At 40.2% G+C, this 20,341-nt stretch overlaps 1 non-coding gene across 1 annotated transcript; it reads left to right on the top strand.

The window, feature by feature from the left end:
• The first annotated feature begins 13,050 nt into the window (after positions 1-13,050).
• Positions 13,051-13,157, top strand: LOC128580037 (U6 spliceosomal RNA). Its single transcript, XR_008378398.1, has one exon. It is a non-coding gene; the product is annotated as a U6 spliceosomal RNA (small nuclear RNA).
• The last annotated feature ends 7,184 nt before the right edge of the window (positions 13,158-20,341 follow it).

Raw genomic sequence — 20,341 nt, forward strand, 5'->3', positions numbered from 1 at the left:
TCTTGATTCAAGGAAAATGACATTTAATCACTGGCTAATTAAATCTCTTTAACCCTCTCTCTACTGTCCTCCACCTCTTAACCCCCCTCCCAAGGCCTCTTACTTTGTGCTCATGGAATCAAAGCTGGTCTCTGTGAGGTTTTCTTTGATCCCAATGTATTTTATTAACTTAATCATTGTGCGAAGTGACATAATGATAAACCCTTGTCAAGTATGAAGTGGCAAAAGAAGAAATTTTACTTTGGGGGATATTCAGTCTGTAGGTCTGTGTGTTTACCCCATGCACTGTCTGTGCAGAGCGCATGTTTGTGCAGAGAGCAGCCTGTACTGCTTGGTACCTTTGGGGAGATTTTATGCTTAAGTCCCCATTGCATCCCAACTCTAGTGGGGAATCTTGGGTCTGGGTTGAAGTCTTGTTTTGGGATCTCTGTGCCAAACACAGGGCATCCTTCTACCTGTTCACTGCATGACATATGTGGGTCATTACAAAAATTTTGAGATACACAAAAATCAAGAAATGTAAAATCCATGTGGATGGAAACAAATGAGGCCCTCCCAGCAACACTAATAAGCTGAGCAGGTTTGAATTTGCACTGGTGAATCAGAAAGGACACTGTCAAGTATATTTTTTTTGGAACTAAAATAATGGACCTTAACACTGTCTTGAAATGTTTCTAGTGACCCATGTACCAGCAATAATAGTGCTGTCTGATGGGGCGGATCTCTAGTCATAGGTGATGAAGGGGAAGGAAGAGGTTCTATGGTGAATGGACCTGCCAGGCCTCTCCCTACCTCTAAACCAGGGGTAGGTTCCAGTTCCATGAGAAGGTGGGAGAAAGGCAACCAGACAACCGGCAGCTGGTTCCTGATCTTTGAGAAGCAGCTGTGGGTTCTTTGAAATGCTTGTGGTACAGGAAAGTGGATCCCCAAACTTAACCTGAAGGCTAAGAGTGTTCTTTTTTTAATTTTTTTTATTTTATTTTCCAAGAGTGTTCTTGTCTTGCTGCAGGAAAGAATTCAAGCACAAGCCTTTAGTTGGAAATAAAAGCCATGTTTATTAAACAACAAGCAAACAGCAAGTAGGTGACCCCAGAGGCACAGTAGCTGTGTGCATTGCTCTATGTTTGGCTTGATTATAGGCTAAATAAGGGGAGGAATATTCATGGTTCTCAAGGGAAAGAGTGGAAAATGGTTCTCTGGGAAAAGACTGGCAATTTCTAGGAATTTGGGGATTCCTTCTCTTTTCATACCGTCTAGGGCTTGTCATGGTGATTGTAAACGGTCCTAGTGGGGCAGGAGTTTTGTAGTATGCTCATATATTATAAGCAGGGAACGACAAGTGACAGGGTAGCGCAGAGGTTGTTTATGTCACCATCTTGGCTCTTACTGGTTTTAACCAGTTTCTTTACTGTATCCTGTTTTCGTCAGAGACCTTGCTTTGGGTCTTAAAACTTTTTAATGACTTGGACCTGCTAGTTCCCCATCTTGCTCAGAGCCTGGAAGAAATTGTCCCACACTGGGCTGGTTTCTGGGAAGGCTGGGCCTGCTTGTCCTAAAATGACAGGTGTCATCAGGCCTGTAACAAAGTTTGACACAGAAATGAGCCAAGTTCTACCCTGGAGGTTACTCTTTGGAGCCCTAGATTTTACTGGGTTTGATTCTAAGGCCAAGTAATTTTAATTTTTTTTTTTTTTTTTTTTTTTTTTTTGAGACAGTCTTGCTCTGTTGCCCATATTAAAGCAGTGGTATCATCATAGTTCACCGTAGCCTCAGACCTCCTGAGTACTGAGACTATAGATATGTGCCACCATGCCTGGCTAATTCTTAAATTTTTTTGTAGAGATGGAGTCTGTCCATGTTGCCCAGGCCAGTTTCAAACCCCTGGCCTCAAGAAATCCTTCTACTTTGGCCTCTCAAAGTGCTAGGATTATAGGTGTGAGCCACTGCACCTGGCTTGAAGACTTTTGTGTTAGATGGACTTGAGGAAGAATTTTGTTCAAGAGGACCCTACAAGTCCAAGTAATTAAGAGGTTTTCCTCATTGGGCAAAATTGAGGAAAGACTTTGTGTTAGGGTTATTTGGGCCCATAGGTCTATGTTGAGGATCACACAGAAAGATGCAGACTAAAGCCTGGGATGGACATCTCTCTTTTGAGTGCACAGAATCCTAAAATATACTTTACAGCCTCAAAAACTTGAGCACAGTGTGGAGATTCCAGGTCAAGTCTAGAGACTTCTATTCTTTTCTAGGGCTCAGTCTTCCCAGACCTCTCACCTACCTGGCCCAGGCCTCACAGGTCCCCATACCTCGAATCCTCACCATGAGCTTAGTATATTTCTCTGGGGTGGGATCTGCATGATTCAGTCCTTTCATTGGTGATTTGGGGTCTCAATGCACTTAGGGGTAAAGCAGCTCAGAATGGAAACTTACAGTCCAGACCTGGCTACAGAGCACATGTAAATAGCTTGTTCATGGTTCACAGTTAATATAGGTGAAGATGGGGTGATGCTGAGTTCTGACTGGCTAAATCTACTTAGGATTTCATCCATGAGTCTTTACACTCATGCAAGGAAGGATAACTGCTCATGTTCATCACCTTACATATTTTACAAAGTGAAATTTTTTTTGTTAAATTACTCATTAGTTGTTTTGAGTTGGGGTTGCTAACTTGCTCCAGGGAAATCCGCTTTAAGAAGGTGACTTGTCTATGAAGAAGAAAGAGGAGCTGAGCAGATGGGGCAGTGGTTCCCTCCCCTGCTCTGGTCCATCTGTGCAGTGGGCTTCCATAGTGAGTTTGCTGGGAAAAGGCTCTGCTGTTAAAGCATGTGCACATGTACCCATGCATACTCCCCTGACACTTGCTGCCACCGTATTCAGCAAATCCCAGCAATGGAAACCTTTAAAAACACTGTCTTCTCCAAAACATGTGCATGGGTTTGTATTTTATATTGCACTTGTGTGACTGAAGTGGGAACTTAATCACCTACAATAGCCCAGGATTCCTGAAGCTTTAAGTGTGTCAAAAAATAAAATTATTAGAGATCGAAGATAGAATACGAACCAAAAATGTTTCATGGCTATGCAGGAAACCTGCCTCAGTACATAAGCCAGTAGGTTCTTGGGGATGAGGTTCTTGGGAGGAAAATGAGAGTGGAGCTTTACCAGCTGAAAGATGGCAAACTGTTCTGTCAGAGAAGAGCAGAGTCTCTAAGTGGGGCTAATTGGTTGGAAATAGCGAGCTGGCCAAAAGTGGTCTGCTAGTTTAGGGTATGGTGTCCAAGCAGGGCCATCTGCTGGGTACTAGGTCCCTCTCAGGTTGGTGGTTTCTTCTTGCCTTGGGCTGTCGGCAGGTCTGCTGCTGTCAGCATCCTAGGTGGCCAGGGCTGGACTATCCATTGGTTCATATTACAGCAGCGTCATCTCCACGGGTGAAGATTCTGGTACTGTGTCCACATTTTGTGGGGGATCAGGAACTCATTCCCCACCCAAATCAGTTTAAAGGACACTTTGTTTTATAACTCAGTTACATGTTTTGGAGAATGAACGTCTTTAAAGATGAGACTCCACTTTTGGCCTGGCTTCAAGCTCTTGTGCTGCGTGGTGGTTAGAGGATGTGAAAGGATAGGTCTGTTGTTTGTGATGCCCCTGTTTATAGCACCATCTGCCACCCTGCCCTCCGTGGTGCCTGACATTTCAAATCTTGAGCCCCTCCAGGTTGGGCCATACAGCCTGCTCCTGGAAGCTCCAGCTCTCTGTGGCTTAGCATGCTAGGTTGAGGCTTCCTTATGTCCACTTGCCAGTTATTACTCTATCATCTACCTCCTGTCCTCTTCAGATTTCTTGAAATCCTTGTCTCTTGAGACCTTCCCCCCATTTTCTTCATTACCACATTTTATTTCTCCTTTCATATACCTTGATGTGTGTGAGGGTGGGAAGGAGGTAAGCACAGGCAGCCAGCCCGGCCTGGGCCCTGGCCTGGAGCTAGGTGAAGGTGTGAAGCCCTAATGGGGTTTCATTAGTCTTAGCTGTGGAGCATACCTGGAGGGTGATTTTTTTTTTTTTTTTAATTCAAAGACATACTTTATTCATGGATTAGAAAATTTAACATAGTAAAGATAATTTTTTCCAAACCAACGTACAAATTTAACACAATTCCAGTCGAAATCCCAGAAGGATGAACCTGGAGGATATTATGCTAAGTAAAAAATGAAAAAACAAACAAAAAAAAATCCCAGAAAAACATTTTTCTTTTTTAACAGCTAGAAGTTGTCAGGTACAGAAAGAATTTTTATAGATATATAAATAAGATTATTCTAAAATTTATATGGAAAGGCAAAAGAACAAGCATAATGAAAACATTTTCTTTTCTTCTCTTTCTCTCTTTTTGAGACGAGGTCTTGCTATGTTGCCTGGGCTGGAGTACAATATAGAGAGGCTATTCATAGGCCTGATCATAGCTCCCTGCACTCACTGCAACTCAAGTGATCCTCCTGCGTTAGCCTCCTGAGTAGCTGGGACTATAAGCATACCATCCTATCTGGCTGTAACTAAACATTTTTTTTTTTTTTTCTGAGACATTGTCTCATTATGTCTGGAGGGCCATTTTTGTCCCCTGACTGGGCAGAAGAGCAAACCTGGGATAGAATGTACCAGGTTAGCCGTGAACCCCCGACCCTTCCTGAGGCTGTGCAGCCAACATCACACAGTGCTCTGACACCTCCATACTCTGTCCCACCAGTTGTCCTCCCTACCCCTCTCATAGCTCAGGTCTGGTATGGTATGGGGGTGTCAGTCCTGTGCTGTCGGTGGTGGGGATGGAGAAGCAAGCACTCCCTGCCCTGTCTCAGGTCTTGCTTTCATGTGATGACCTCTGAATACCTTTTCATGACAGTCTCACTGCTCTCACATTGAAGTACAAGGACCTAAATGTGAATATGCACCCCCGCTCCCCCCATCCATCCTCTTCTGCTTTTAAAGCAGGAGTGGTGCTAACCACCCCAGGGCAAGGAGGTCTGCCCCAAAAAAAGCTTTCCAAAGTGAGTCCTCCTGAAGATAAACTGAGGGATCTTATTCCTCTAAAAGCACTTTTTAGCTCTGCAGTTGTCAAGAGGAAGTAGGTGGAGCAGGTGGGGCATGCACAGTCCTAATTGCAGATTAATGGCCCCTTGGCTCCTTGGGCCTGCCCTGCCTTCACCCAGGCCCACATCTGGTCAGCAGGCTTCGAAGTGGGAAGACAGAAGCCCTTCTGAGCAAGAATGCTGAGGAGGGGTGACCAGGGGTGTTTTCTTTGGCAGAGCTGGCTCAGAGTTGCACACGGCTGTCTGAGCAGGTGCTTGGCTCCTCCTCACTTTTGGGGTGCAGTGGGAGCTCAGGAGCTTGTGAACCTTCCAGAACATGTGCTTTGGAGTCTGGAAAAAGCATCAGGGCAATGACTCCTCTTTAAGCCATACTATTGGGCCACAGGTGCCCCCAGTTCTTGCCTCTGGATCTTTAGATACTGACATGAAAAATCCTAATGCATTTTCCTTGTCAAGCCTCTAAGTGTGGCTGAAAATTTAGCTTGATGCTAACCAAAAAGACTCAGGAGTTTCTACTCCTGTGACTGAATCTAACACTGATTTTCATGGGCCTTACTATCCAGACCAGCCAGTCTGCCTGCCTGTGCCTCTGCCTGCCTGCTCAGGGCCACGCCTGTACTTTCAGTGACAAGAAGGGAATTTGGTTATCTCCCTGTTGTCCCAAATCCCCATCTGTTTTATTACAGAGTCATAAAACAGGGGAGCCCACAAATACCCTTTAAACAGGCAAACAGCTACTTGAGAGTTATGGGCAGACAAAATGCCTGAAAAATGACTGAAATTTGACTTCTGTGCCAATGGATGACTTATAAACTAAAAAATGAAATTTTTGGACTATAGGTTCTCCTTGACTTACAAAAAAAAAAAATTAAAAACCTTTCCATTTTTAAGATCTTAAGGAGTGTTCAGTGCTTACTTACTATACATTGGAGCAGCTCTTTTCTTGGCTAAGTATTGTAACAATTCCCACAGTTGAAGGTCAGTTATTTGGAAACTTTAGCTGTCCAAAACCAAAGCAAAAACCTGGAAATAAGCAGCCTTCAGGTTGCCAGAATCGTTGACATGGATTTCACGTATAGAAACCCAGGGACGTCAGTCAGTAGTCCCTCCGACTCTGGCTCGCTGTCTTAGCACACGATGCCCACACTCCTTTTATTTTTAAACACACAGTTCCAAAGAGTTTCTTTTATTTGTTTTACCAACCCCCAGAAGAGCACAAGTGACTGCTGCTAGTGGTAGACACATTTAGAACAAAGCAGAGTACAGTGACAGCTGATAGGCTTGGCAGTCAGAATAGAGGCCAAAAGTATTTTAAAATGCAGAACTCAAAAAATGTAACAATTTTGGAATTATGACCTTGGTATAATAAAAAAAAACTGTATATATACACATGTTTTATTAAGTCTGGAAAAATATGCCATGGTTTGTGCTTATGACCCCAATTTAGTAAAAAGAATAAAAAATTATATACATACGATTTTAAAGTCTGGAAAAAAGCATCAACAATGTTGGATAAATGAATTCCCGTTTGTCTCATTTATCCAGAATAATAAGGGAGTGGGGATTTGCAATATTTTAATATTAGGTTAACCCATAGGTAATATGTATTACCCTTTCCCAAGGTGTTTTCTATGGAATATGAGTTCTATGATTTGGTCTTTGAAAAAAAAGTTTACTGGATATAAGTTTGGGAAATGTTGCCTATTATATCTCCCTGTTGGAGATTCATAGTGCGTATTAATATTTTGAAGGCTCTGTGAAGCCCTGTAGTAAAGAAGACATGTTTAACTTTGTATAACCCAGTGTATGAGTCAGCATTCTTGCAATTACAAGTACTTGAGGGAAAAATAATTTATTGATTCAGGCTTTGTCTGTTGGCTGTAGACACTGTTGGAACTAGGGGCTCCAGTGATGTGATGAGGTCTTGATCTTCATCTTTTGGCTTTATTTTCTTCTGACTTGCCTTCTTAGGCAGGCCTTACAACATCCTTTTAGCTAGCAATCTGCATAGAGAGAAAAGGGTATCTCTTTCCCAGTGGTTCCAGTAAAAAATCCCTGAGTTGAGGCTTGCCTGGCTTGAGTTCCATGCTGATCATCACAGTAATAAAAAATACTAATAGTCCAGGTGTGAATTGGGGTCCACCCCTGCGCTGAGCAGTGTGTATGTGTGGGGTCATCCTCGTGTGAACTATATGGACTGCAGAAGGGCTGTGGGTGGGGTAGATCCCCAAAGGAAAATCGAGGTGTAGTTCCCAGGGAAGGGAGGGATGAATACTGAATAGGAATAGTATTTTTCAACTCTGACAATAGAGCCCTTTGATTGTGTCAGACCTGTTGGAACACACATGGAAAAATATTGCCAAGTACTCATCATGAATTTTTTCAAATAAAGTTAGAATACAATATAATACACATGCCATGCAAACTTGTAGTTTAACCTTTTTTTTGATGATTCAGAAATCTCATTGGATCCTCAGTGCCTCAGGGTCAGCTTTGGGTGCTAACATGTCCTGGTCATCGATTATTTACATGATTTGGCTTTTGATAAATAGGAGGTTATGGTACAGCCAAAGGGCAGGACACAGTGCCTGGGAAAGTTCATTTATGGTGCGCGGTAGACTCACACAAACATCTCCTGTACAAAGCCATTTAGAGTTCTGAATGTACCAGCTCATGCTATATTATTTAATCTGTACAATCCCTTTCTGTTACTGTTACCCCTGCCTGTCCAGGTAGGCAATCGAGGCTCAGAGAGGTTAAGCAACTTAACAGATTTCTCATAGGGTTGGCCAGGGGATTAGAGGAAATGATGTTTGTAAAACAAACCTGGTAGACAGTTAAGTTTTTTTATTTTTTGGAATTCATTGAGGGTACAAAGAATTAGGTTTCACTGATCGTATTTGTTAGGTAAAGTCTCTCTTATAATTGTGTCCCACCCCTGAGAGGTGTGACATACACCATGACCCCCCTATCCCCCACTTTTCTCTCCTCTCCCCACTTGCTCATTCCCCTACAACCCCCTTGTATTAGCTCATCTACTGCCTTCATATTAGAATTGAGTACATTGGATTCTTGCTTCTCCATTCTTGTGATGCTTTACTAAGAAGAATGTGTTCCACCTCCATTCAGGTTAATACAAAAGATGTAAAGTTTCCATCTTTTTTAATGGCTGAATAGTAGTCCATGGTATACACATACCACAACTTGTTAATCCATTCCTGGGTTGGTGGGCATTTAGGTTGTTTCCACGTTTTGGTGATTGTAAATTAAGTTGTGATAAACAGTCTAATGCAATGTCCTTATGATAAAAAGATTCTTTTCTTCTGGGTAGATGCCCAGTAATGGGATTGCAGGATCAAATGGGAAGTCTAATTTGAGTTCTTTGAAGATTCTAAAGGCTTCCTTCCAAAAAGATTGTATTAGTTTGCAGTCCCACCAGCAGTGTAAAAGTGCGGGGTCCCACCTCAGGGGCAGGGGGATCTGGTGGTGATTGACTGAAGAAGTATAAAGTTAGAAACCATGACAAAGAAACAGACAAAACACCAAGAATAGAATTTTCAAAGGTGGGAATACAGAGGACCACGGCCCTTTTGTGGGGTTTTGGTGAGTGGCCCTGACTGTCAGTTCCACTCAGCTTTTATTGAAGGCTATTTGCTCATTAGCCCAGAGGGTAAGCTGAAGAAGGGAACAAATACCAGCAGTTTCTCTGAGCAAGCATATCAGCTTCTATTGTTTCTATAATCATGAAACTTAAGGATCTGAGCAGTCTTGAGAAATCCAGAACCTGAGACTTATGTGGGGGCAATCTCCTGTCTGTGGTCACACATGCAGATTCTTAGGTGGGTATTAATCCCACTAGTTCACTGTGGAGTAAAAATGGTACTGGTGTCAATCTCCTCTGAAGAATCAGTTTGACAGAAGAATCTTCCTCTCACCACCACCACAGAGGGTCTTCCTCTCAATAAGGAATGTAAGTTCTCCTATCCATATATTTCAGGGCCTGAGCTATTCCCTTGATCTCTTCCCCAGCCAAATATCTCCGCAATGGGTATTTGCTTTGACTGTTTACTGGGCAGGAATTGGCCTAGTTAATGTATCTTGCCAGGCCTTGTCACAGCATCTTCTGTGGTCATTATTTTCCTCAGAGTGTTCACAGACCCAGTAGGGATGTTTGTAAGCTGTATCCATCTACAGGCCAGGCTTCCAGGAAAAGCCTCAAAAACTTGCTCAAAATTTAGCAGCAGCTGGTTTAAAGGTAAATTAGCTGACTTTTCTTTATTCTCCCTCACTCAGCTAACTTTTTATTTTCCTTTTTCGCTTGCCAAGAAATGGGGTTTTTCATCCCCATTCTGTCTGTAGTTTCCTTCTCTCCACACCCATGCCACCATCTATAGCTTTGAGACTTTGTTATGTGGGCCATTCTCGCTGGGATTGGGTGATATCTCAGGGTAGTTTTGATTTGCATTTCTCTGATGATTAGGGATGATGAGCATTTTTTCATGTTTGTTAGCCATTCATCTATCTTCTTTAGAGAAGATTCTAGTCATCTTGCCCAGTGATATATGGGATTGTTGGGTCTTTTTTTGTTGATCAATTTGAATTCTCTGTAGATTCTAATTATTGTTTGTCAGATTCATAGCATGCAAATATATTTTCCAATTCTGAAGGTTGTCTGTTTGCTTTGGTTGTTATTTCCTTAGCCGAACAGAAGCTTTTAAGTTTAATTGAGTCAAAATTATTTATTTTTGTTGTTTTTGCAATTGTAATGGAAGTCTTCATAATGTCTTTCCCCAGGCCAATGTCTTCAAGTGTTTTACCCACACTTTCTTCAGGGATTTTTATTGTTTCATGCCTTAGATTTATATCTTTTATCTATCTTGAGTCAATTTTTATAAATAGTGAGAAGTGTGGGTCCAGTTTCAGTCTTTTACATGTGGTTATCCAGTTTTCCCTGCACCATTTATTGAATAGGGATTCTTTTCGCCACTGTATACTTTTGTTTGGTTTATCAAAGATCAGATGGCAACTGGAGACTGGTTTCATCTCTTTGTTTCTATTTGTGCCAATACCATGCTGTTTTGATCTCTATGACCTTGTCATATAGCCAAAAGTCTGGAAGGATGATACCCCTGACTTTGTTTTTATTACTAAGAATTGCCTTGGTGATATGGGGTTTCTTCTGATTCCATACAAAGCGAAGAATTGTTTTTTCTCACTCTTGAAAGTGTGATTATGGTATTTTAGTGGGGATTGTATTAAATCTGTAGATTGCTTTGTATAGTATAGACATTTTCATGATGTGGATTCTTCCCAGCCATGAGCATGATATGTTTTTCCATTTGTTAATATCTTCTGCTATTTCCTTTCTTAGGGTTTCGTAATTTTCTTTGTAGAGGTCTTTCATCTCTTTTGTTATGTATATTCCTAGGTATTTCATTTATTTTGAAGCCACTGTGAAGGAAATTGCGTTCTTGATTAGCTTTTCATCTTGGCTGTTACTGGCATATACAAAGGCTACTGATTTGTGGACAATAATTTTATATCCTGAGACATTACTGTATTTTTTGATCACTTCCAGGAGTCTTGTGGTTGAGTCTTTGGGGTTCTCTAAGTTCATATCCTTGGCAAAGAGGGAGAGATTAACCTCCTCTGTCCTGATTTGGATTCCCTTTATTTACTTCTCTTGCCTGATTGTATTGGTTAGAACTTCCAGCACTGTATTGAAAAGTAGTGGTGATAGAGGACAGCCTTGTCTGGTTCCAGTTCTAAGTGGAAAAGCTTTCAGCTTTATTCCATTCAGTATAATATTATCTGTGGGTTTGTCATAGATGGCTTCAGTCAGATTAAGAAATGTGCTGCCTATATCTAAATTCTGAAGTGTTCTATTTAGAAAAGGATGCTGAATTTTATTGAATGCTATTTCTGCATCTCTTGAAAGAATCATATGGTCTTTGTTTTTGCTTCTGTTGATATGGTGAATTACATTTATGGACTTGCATATGTAAAACCAGCCTTGCATGCCTGGGATGAAACCTACTTGATCATGATGAATGATTTTTTTAATGTGTAGCTGTATTCTGTTGCCTAGGATTTTATTGAGAATTTTTGTATCTATATGCATTAATGAAATTGGTATGAAATTCTCCTTTTTATTTGGGTCTTTTCCTGGTTTTGGTATCAGGGTGATGTATGCTTTTTAGAACATGTTGGGGAAGATTCCTTCCTTCTTAATTTTTTTGGAATAATTTCTGAAGTATGGGTATAACCTCTTCTTTGAAGGTTTGATAGAATTCTAGTATGAAGCCATCTGGACCAGGGTTGTTTTTTGATGGGAGACTTTTTATTGTTTCTTTGATCTTAGTTCTTGAAATTGGTATGTTCAAGAGATCTGTTTCTTATTGATTACGTCTAGGAAGAGTGTTTGATTCCAGGTGTTGATTCATTTCCTCCACATTGTCAAATTTATGGGCATGGAGTTTCTTGTAGTTCTCAGAGATGATCTTTTGTATCTGTGTGAAATATGTTCTTATTTCTCCTTTATAATTTCTGATTGAGGTTATTAGAGATTTTACTTTTCTGTTTCTAGTTAATTTGGCTGCATGTTTATTGATTTTATTTATTTTTTTTGAAAAACCAACTTTTTGTTTCATTAATTTTCTGAATGATTCTTTTGTTTTCAATTTCATTAATCTCTGATTTAATTTTGGTCATTTCTTCTGCTGAGTATGGGATTAGAGTGTTCTTCTTTTTCCAATTCCATGAGATGGTTTGTTTTTCAAATGTTGGCATCTAATGTGATAAATTTCCCTCTAAGACTGCCTTTGCTATATCCCACAGGTTTTGGTAACTTGTGTCTTCATTATTGTTATGTTTTAGTAATTTAATGATTTCCTTTTTATCTTTTCCTGAACCCAAATATCATTCAGGATAAGGTTGTTTAATTTTCAAGTCTTTGTGTGGGGATGAACATTTTTATTGTAGTTGAGTTCCACCTATATTGCCTGGTGGTCTGAGAGGATACAAGGTATAATTTCTATTCTTTAAATTTTGTTGAGGTTTGATTTGTATCCTAGGATGTGATCAATTTTGGAGTATGTACTGTGGGCTGACAAGAAAAATGTATATTCCTTAGCTTTGGGATAGTGTGCTCTGTATAAGTCTATTAATCTCATTTGTTCTAGGTCACATTTAAGTCCTTTGTATCATTGTTTAGTTTCTGTTTATTGGATCTGTCCAGTTCTGTCTGAGGGGTGTTAAAGTCCCCAATTATGATGGTGTTATGGGATATCATATTGCCGAGACCCATCAAGGTCTGTTTCATAAATCTGGGAGCATTTAAGTTGAGTGCATATATTTAAAATTGAAATGTTTTCTTGTTGAATTGTTCCTTTGACTAGTATAAAGTGTCCATCTTTGTCTTTCTTAACTTTAGTTGTGTTAAATTCTCTTGAATTTGAAAATATGATTGCAATTCCTCCTTCTGATTTCCATTTGCTTGAAGTACTGTTTTCCATTCCTTAATCCTGAGTCTTGTATGTCCTTCAAGGCTAGGTGTGTCCCCCGGAGACAGCATATGGATGGCTTGTGCTTTTTATTATCCAATTAGCCAGCCTGTGCCTCTTCAGTGGTGAATTCAGTCCATTGACATTTATTGAGAGAAATGATAAATGTGGTGGAGTTCTATTTTCTTTATTTTGTGAAAGTCCATTGTGTAGTTTTATCCTTTGCACCATTGTTGAAGCTAAGTTTTGACCTTGAGCTTCCGGTTGTTGACTTTGCTTATGGTCTGTTGTGGTGGTCAGTGTTGAGAATAGGCCTAAGTATTTCCTGTAGAGCTAGTCTTGTTGTGGCAAATCTCCTAAGTGCTTGCGTATCCACAAAAGATTTAATTTCTCCATCAATTTTGAAGCTTAGTGTAGCAAGGTACAGAATTCTGGGCTGAAAATAGTTTTGTTTAAGAAAGTTGAAGGTGGTACTCACTTTGGCAGCACATATACTAAAATTGGAACGATACAGAAAAGATTATCATGGCCTCTGTGCAAGGTTGACACACAAATTCGTGAAGTGTTCCATATTTTTACAAAGCTTTCAAACGCTCCCAAACTCTCAGAGAGGAAGAGAAATGGAGGGCAAAAACAGATCACTCTCTCAGAGAGCTCTGGGATAATTCAAAGCCAACCAATATTCATCTTATAAGAATCCCTGAAAGCGACAAAGTGGCTTCACAAGGAACAGAGTCTCTTCTCCATTAGATTATGAAGGAGAACTTTCCAGAAATGCCAACATATTCTGAAATTCAGATAGCAGACAGTTTCAGAACTCCAGCACGACTCAACCCAAATAAGACATCCACCAGACACATCATAATCAATTTCACTAAAGTTAATATGAAGGAGAAAATTCTGAAAGCTCCCAGACAAAAGAAAACCATTACCTTCAAGGAGAAGAATATTAGAATAACTGCAGATCTCTCTGCTGAAACCTTTCAAGCTAGAAGAGGATGGTCATCGACTTTTATTTATTTATTTTTTTTCAAAAAAATATTTATTTATTTATTTTTTTCCAGGGGTGACATTTGTTTTATTTTATTTTTTTCTTCTATTTTTTATTGCTAAATCATAGCTATGTACATTAGTGCAATCACCTGTACCCATTCTAAGATGCACCATAGATGTGGCCCCCACCCATTACCCTCCCTCCACCAACACCTCCCCATCCCTTCCCCTTCCTTGGCCCTTGCCCATGTCTTGTGATATAGTTGGGTTATAGTCTTCATATGAAAGCTATAATTTAGCTTCATAGTAGGGCTGAGTACATTGGATACTTTTTATTCCATTTCTGAGATAGTTTGCTAAGAAGAATATGTTCCAGCTCCATCCATGTAAACATGAAAGAGGAAAAGTCTCCATCTTTCTTTAAGGCTGCATAGTATTCCATGGTATACATGAACCACAATTTGCTAGTCCATTCGTGGGTCGATGGGCACTTGGGCTTCTTCCATGATTTAGCAATTATGAATTGGGCTGCAATAAACATTCTCGTACAGATGCCTTTGTTATATTGTGACTTTTGGTCTTCTGGGTATAAACCTAGTAAAGGAATTATAGGATCAAAAGGCAGGTCTATTTTAGGTCTCTAAGTATTCTCCAAACATCCTTCCAGAAGGAACGTATTAGTGTGCATTCCCACCAGCAGTGTGGAAGTGTGCCCTTTCCTCCACATCCACGCCAACATTTCTGGTTTTGGGATTTTGTTATGTGGGCTACTCTTACAGGGGTTAGGTGATATCTCAAAGTAGTTTTGATTTGCATTTCTCTGATGATTAAGGATGATGAGCTTTTTTCATGTGTTTGTAGATTTTGCATCGGTATTCTTTAGAGAAGTTTCTCTTTAAGTCTCTTGCCCACCCTGAAATGGGGTCTTTTCTTGCTAATAAATTTGAATTCTCTGTGGATTCTGGTTATTAGACCTTTATTGGAGGTATAACCTGCAAATATTTTCTCCCATTCTGAGGGCTGTCTGCTTGCTTTACTCACTATGTCTTGGCTATGCAGAAGCTTTTTTGTTTGATCAGGTACCAGTAGTGTATTTTTGATACTGCTTCAATTGCCTGGGGAGTCCTCCTCATGAAATGTTCACCCAGGCCGATTCCTTCAAGAGTTTTCCCTGCACTTTCTTCAAGTATTTTTATAGTTTCATGTCTTAAGTTTAAATCTTTTCTCCAGTGAGAGTCTATCTTAGTTAATGGTGAAAGGTGTGTGTCCAGTTTCAATCTTCTACAGGTTGCCAGCCAGTTTACCCAGCACCATTTGTTAAATAGGGAATCTTTTCCCCACTGAATGTTTTTAATTGGCTTGTCAAAGATCAAATAGCGGTAAGTAGCTGGATCCATCTCTTGGTTCTCTATTCTGTTCCAGACGTCTAATTCTCTGCTTTTGTGCCAGTACCATGCTGTTTTGATCACTATGGATTTATAGTACAGTCTCAGGTCTGGTAGCGTGTTTCCTCCTGCTTTGTTTTTATTGCTGAGTAATGTTTTGGCTATTCGAGTTTTTTTCTGATTCCATATAAAATGAAGTATTATTTTTTCAAGATCTTTAAAGTATGACAATGGAGCTTTAATAGGAATTGCATTAAAATTATATATTGCTTTGGTCAGTATGGACGTTTTAACAATGTTGATTCTTCCCAGCCATGAGCATGGTGTGTTTTTCCATCTGTTAACATCTTCAGCTATTTCTTTTCTTAGAGTTTCATAGTTCTCTTTGTAGAGATCTTTCACGTCCTTTGTTAGGTATACTCCCAAATATTTCATCTTCTTTGGCCCTACTGTGAAAGGAATAGAGTCCTTGACTGTTTGTTCGTCTTGGTTATTGTTGGTATATATAAAGGCTACAGATTTATGGGTGTTGATTTTGTAGTCTGAGACATTGCTATATTCATTGATCACTTCTAAAAGTTTTGTAGTAGAATCTCTAGTGTTTTCCAGATATACGATCATATCATCTGCGAAGAGTGAAAGTTTGATCTCTTCTGACCCTATGTGGCTACCCTTGATCGCCTTTTGTTCCCTAATTGCAATGGCTAAAACTTCCATTACAATGTTAAAGAGCTATGGAGACAATGGGCAACCTTGCCTGGTTCCTGCTCTAAGTGGAAATGATTTCAATTTAACTCCATTCAATACGATATTGGCTGTGGGTTTGCCGTAGATGGCCTCTATTAGTTTAAGAAATGTCCCTTCTATACCAATTTTCTTAAGTGTTCTGATCATGAAGGGATGCTGGATATTATCAAAAGCTTTTTCTGCATCAATTGAAAGAATCATATGGTCTTTATTTTTAAGTTTGTTTATGTGTTGAATTACATTTATAGATTTACATATGTTGAACCAGCCTTGAGACCCTGGTATAAATCTGACTTGGTCATGGTGTATAATTTTTTTTGATGTGTTGTTGGATTCTGTTTGTTAGGATCTTATTGCATATTTTAGCATCTATATTCATTAGTGATATTGGTCTATAATTTTCTTTTCTTGTTGGATCTTTCCCTGGTTTGGGGATGAAGGTGATGTTTGCTCTGTAGAATGTGCTGGGTAATATTCCTTCTTTTTCTATATTTTGGAAGAGGTTTAGTAGTATAGGTACTAGTTCTTCCTTAAATGTTTGGTAGAATTCTGACATAAAGCCATCTGGTCCTGGGCTTTTCTTTTTAGAGAGATTTTGTATAGTTGATGCTATTTCAGAATTTGATATAGGCCTGTTCAACATTTGCACTTCATTCTGGCTAAGTCTTGGTAGGTGGCGTGCTTCCAGGTATTGGTCAATTTCTTTCAGATTTTCATATTTGTGAGAGTAGAGTTTCTTGTAGTATTTGTTAAGGATTTTTTGAATTTCTGTGGGGTCTGTTGTTATTTCATCATTACCATTTCTGATTGATGAAATTAGAGATTTTACTCTTTTTTTCCGGGTCTGGTTGGCCAAAGGTTTATCTATTTTATTGATTTTTTCAAAAGACCAGCTTTTGGATTCATCGATCTGTTGTATAATTCTTTTGTTTTCAATTTCATTTAATTCTGCTCTGATTTTGGTTATTTCTTTTATTCTGCTGCATTTGGAGTTGAAGTGTTCTTCTTTCTCCAATTGCTGGAGATGTTTCATTAAGTTATTGACTTCCGCTCTTTCCATTTTCTTGAGGAAGGCTTGCAGTGCTATAAATTTCCATCTTAGGACTGCCTTTGTAATATCCCAGAGGTTCTATTAATTCGTGTCTTGATTGTTGTTTTGTTCCAAAAATATGGTGATTTCCTTCTTAATCTCGTCTATAACCCATGTATCCTTCAGCATAAGGTTGTTTAGCTTCCATGTTTTTGTATGGGTATGCAGGTTCCTGTTGTTATTGAGTTCAACTTTTATTCCATGATGCTCTGAGAAGATGCAAGGTATCATTTCTATTTTTTTAAATTTGCTGAGGTTAGATTTGTGGCCTAGGATGTGGTCAATTTTGGAATATGTTCTGTGGGCTGATGAGCAGAATGTGTATTCAGTTTTTTTGGGATGAAATGTTCTGTAGATGTCTGTTAAGTCCAGATGTTGAATGGTTGAGTTTAAATATAAAATTTCTTTGCTTAGCTTCATTTTGGAGGATCTATCCAGGACTGCTAAAGGGGTGTTAAAATCTCCAACTACTATGGAAGTGGAGGAAATTGAGTTGCTCATGTCTGTTAGAGTTTCTCTTATAAATTGAGGTGCATTGTGATTGGGTGCATAAATATTAATAATTGAGATCTCATCATATTGAGTATTACCTTTAACAAATATGAAGTGTCCATCCTTATCCTCAATTATTTTGGTTGGTTTAAATCCTATTGCGTATGCGAACAGGGTTGCAACGCCTACTTTTTTCTGCTTTCCATTCGCCTGGAATATAGATGACCATCCCTTCACCTTGAGTCTATATCTGTCTTTGAATGTAAGATGCAATTCTTGGGTGCAGCAGATATCTGGCTTGAGTTTTTGTATCTAGTCCACCAACCTATAGCTCTTTAGAGGACAGTTTAAACCATTCACATTAATTAAGAGTATTGATAAGCCTTTTGAGATTGATGGACATTTTTAATCCTTTTGCACCTGTGGAAGTTGGAATTTGATAAAAAATTTTGGGGGTGGTTTTAGTTTTGTGGTGGAGAATTACACTGTTCTTTATGGAGGATAGGTCTGAGAATGTCCTGGAGAGCTGGTTTAGTTGTGGCAAATTTCTTCAACATGTGAATGTCGTTGAAGTATTTAATTTCTCCATCATAAATGAAGCTCAGTTTAGCTGGGTACAGGATCCTGGGTTGAAAGTTATTTTGTTTTAGAAGATTAAAAGTCGATGACCATCCTCTTCTAGCTCGAAAGGTTTCAGCAGAGAGATCTGCAGTTATTCTGCTATTCTCCCCTTGTTGGTAATGGTTTTCTTTCTTCTGGGAGCTTTCAGAATTTTCTCCTTCATATTAACTTTAGTGAAATTGATTATGATGTTTCTAGGGCATGTCTTATTTGGGTTGAGTCGTGCTGGAGTTCTGAAACTGTCTGCTATCTGAATTTCGGAATCTCTTGGCATGTCTGGAAAGTTCTCCTTCATCATCTCATGGAGAAGAGACACTGTGCCTTGTGAAGCCACTTCGTCACTTTCGGGGATCCCTATAAGACAAATATTGGTTTTCTTCAAATTATCCGAGAGCTCTCTGGGAGAGTGGTCCTTTTTTTCTCTCCATTTCTCTTCTTCTTTGAGGGTTTGGGAGCATTCGAAAGGTTTGTCTTCAATGTCAGAAATCCTTTCTTCTGCTTGTTCCATTCTGTTATTTAGGGATTCTACTGTGTTTCTCTGATCTTTGAGGGCTGCAACTTCTTGTCTCAATGTGTCAAAATCTTTGGTCATTTGGTCTTTGAATCCATTGAATTCTTGAGATAACTTTTGGAGTTCTAATTCAATCTTATTTGCTATCCAGATCCTGAATTCAATTTCTGACATCTCAGCTATTTGTTTGTGCATGGGGTCTTGTGCTGTTTCTGCCCCATTGGTCCCTGGGGGAGTTGATCTACTCTGATTATTTATATTGCCAGAGTTTTTCTGTTGATTTTGCCTCATGATTGTTTTTCACCATTGCCTCTGGCTGTCCTCATATTTGGGGAGGTGTCTCTCCCAGATTAGACCCCAGTGGGATCACTCTATTGTTGCTGGATCTTTGTAGGGAGTGACCCTGTGTAGTTCCTCTGGGGTGCTCTATCTAGGGAGTTCTGGTTGTGCAAGCAGCTCCAGTTTTTGACACACCGAGATCCAACAAGCAGCTCTGGTTTGTGACACACCCGGATCCATGGCTGGGGGTGGTGCGCACGGTTCTGGGAGTGGTAGGCGCCCAGTGACTTTGGCACAGAGAGCCCAAGGCTCCAGCAGTCTTTGGCCAGGAGAAGAGCTCTGGACTGACTCAGGGAGGGCTCCAAAGGGCACGTAGCTACCAGAGACCCTGTTAGATGAATGGGCTAGTGTGGAAGCTGGGAGGATACAGGACGGAGGACGCAGGGTTGCGTGGCTCCCGCAGTTCTGGTCAGGGAATCTAGAGGCCCGGTGGGTGTGGGTCATGGGTTGGGGGTCACTGCACAGCTCTTATGGAGGTCTGGGCAGCGCCAAGCCCAGGAGTTTGAGGTTGCTATGAGCTGTGACATCACGGCACTCTACCCAGGGCAATAGCCCAAGGCTCCAGTGTACCAAAACCATCTCACTCTGCCCCTGAGGATTAAGGGTGTAAGGCAGCTCAGTCCCCGCCTTTAGGCTGCTCAGTCAGTAGGTTACTTTGACCCGCCCAATCCTTGCTCTGAGACCCTGAGTGCGGAGCTTGCTGGGGCAGTTCTTTCAGAGTGGCTTCCTGCGCCCAGCTCAGTGGCTCAGTCTGGGGCCCCAGACAATGCCCAAAGTTCTCCACACTCCCGCTCAAGCTCTCCCCAAGGCAGTTCAACTGAGTGCCAAGTCCAAGAACACTGAAACAGTTCACAGTAAGGCCTTTCCGGTTTGCAGTCTCACTTCTGCTTGTACTTGCCTGCGTGATTAGGTCGATTGAACACACACAACCACTTGCCAGTTTTCCACTGTTTTTGTCCTCCTCTTGGGGTCCAGAAGTCCCTTGCTGGCTCCCTGTATCCTCAAAGGGATGATTATAGGCAGATCCCACCGGCCAGAGATGCCTGGAGTCTTGCCTCCCCAGACTCGCTGTTCCCAGTTGCAGGGAAGGTGTTACTTGGCTGCCATCTTTAATCTCTCTCTCTCAATCTGTAGCCTTTATATATACCAAGAGTAACCAAGCCAAAAAAACAGTCAAGGACTCTATTCCTTTCACAGTAGTGCCACAGAAGATGAAATATTTGGGAGTTCATCTAACAAAGGATGTGAAAGATCTCTACAAAGAGAACTATGAAACTTTAAGAAAAGAAATAGCAGAAGATGTTAACAAATGCAAAAACATACCATGCTCATGGCTGGGAAGAATCAACATCATTAAAATGTCTATACTACCCAATGCAATATATAATTTTAATGCAATTCCTATCAAAGCTCCATTGTCATAATTTAAATATCTTGAAAAAATAATACTTCATTTATATGGAATCAGAAAAACCTCGAATAGCGAAAACATTACTCAGAAATAAAAACAAATCAGGAGAAATTATGGTACCAGACCTGAGACTGTAGTATAAATCAATAGTGATCAAAACAGCATGGTACTG

Source organism: Nycticebus coucang, chromosome 2 (assembly GCF_027406575.1).
Source record: "Nycticebus coucang isolate mNycCou1 chromosome 2, mNycCou1.pri, whole genome shotgun sequence".
Lineage (NCBI taxonomy): Eukaryota > Metazoa > Chordata > Mammalia > Primates > Lorisidae > Nycticebus > Nycticebus coucang.